The sequence below is a fragment of the Echinops telfairi genome, unplaced genomic scaffold (assembly GCF_000313985.2).
Source record: "Echinops telfairi isolate 266 unplaced genomic scaffold, ASM31398v2 ScPeMD7_1;HRSCAF=3_0, whole genome shotgun sequence".
Classification (NCBI taxonomy): domain Eukaryota; kingdom Metazoa; phylum Chordata; class Mammalia; order Afrosoricida; family Tenrecidae; genus Echinops; species Echinops telfairi.
In genome coordinates, this window is record NW_022103896.1 from 48,351,481 (window position 1) to 48,352,522 (window position 1,042).

General features: G+C 38.3%; 1 non-coding gene across 1 annotated transcript; it reads left to right on the forward strand.

Moving 5' to 3' along the window:
* Window positions 1-107, forward strand: LOC115869108. The gene has a single exon (XR_004046000.1). It is a non-coding gene; the product is annotated as a U6 spliceosomal RNA (small nuclear RNA).
* Window positions 108-1,042: the final 935 nt, after the last annotated feature.

A 1,042-nucleotide genomic window follows, 5' to 3' on the forward strand; every position in this document is an offset into this window, starting at 1 on the left:
GAGCTCGCTTCGGCAGCACATAGACTAAAATTGGAACGATACAGAGAAGATTAGCATGGCCCCTGCGCAAGGATGACACGCAAATTCGTGAAGCGTTCCATATTTTTGTATTTTTGTGAGGCCTGTATATGATTAAAGCAAGTTAAAAACTGAAAAAAAAAGTGGAACTATTATTTCTGGACATAGCCTCCATCTAGGTTTACATACTTCTGAGGGCAATGGTTTAATCTAACTCTTCTTTGAAAATTTCTGCACTCTTCAACTTATATTTATGTTAAGACAGCAGTTTAGGTATTCAAATCTTGTTTCTGCAGGGATTCAAATCACGCTCCTCTTAAATGATCAGGTGCATTATCATGATAATGAAAAATAAATCCTCAGTTCAACTTTCCTTCTTTTTTTTCACACCAATGCAATTTTCAATTTTCTTAAAATATCTTCATAATGAGCCTCCATGATTGTCATGTGTCCTTTGAGAAAATCTATCAACATTATCTCTTTGGAATCTCCAAGAACAGCAGCCACAATGTTCATTCTGTGCTGGCCTGTGGATTTAAGTGCCCAAGCAGATCCCCTAGGAAGTTACTATTTGGATTTGGCCCCTTTTTAAGGCACATGAATGAAACTAAGAGAAGTGCATTAAGAGAACATACTTGATGTATGGATTGTGATGAGTTGGACGAGCCCCCAGTAAAATGATTGTTTTAAAAAGAGAGAGAACATACTTGTGTGCAGCCATCCACTGATTGCAGAGACATATTTAAACACATTTTGTTGAAATAAGCCCATGCATTTTTGAGCTGGAACCCCAGTAGCAATGCTTTTTGATTTGTGTGTGTGTGTGTGTTTCTCTCCAGTTTTCTGACATGTTATTAAACAACTCAACAAGGTATAAATATGAAAGGGTTTTCTCCTAATACTGCCCCTAACTGAACCATTTTAAACTCCCACTTGCCTCCTGTAGCAGATAGCACATCATCAAAAAATTCTCTGTCCAAAGCCCATTAGTAGGCCACTGGAGATCCCCTTGCAGAGGGGTCTC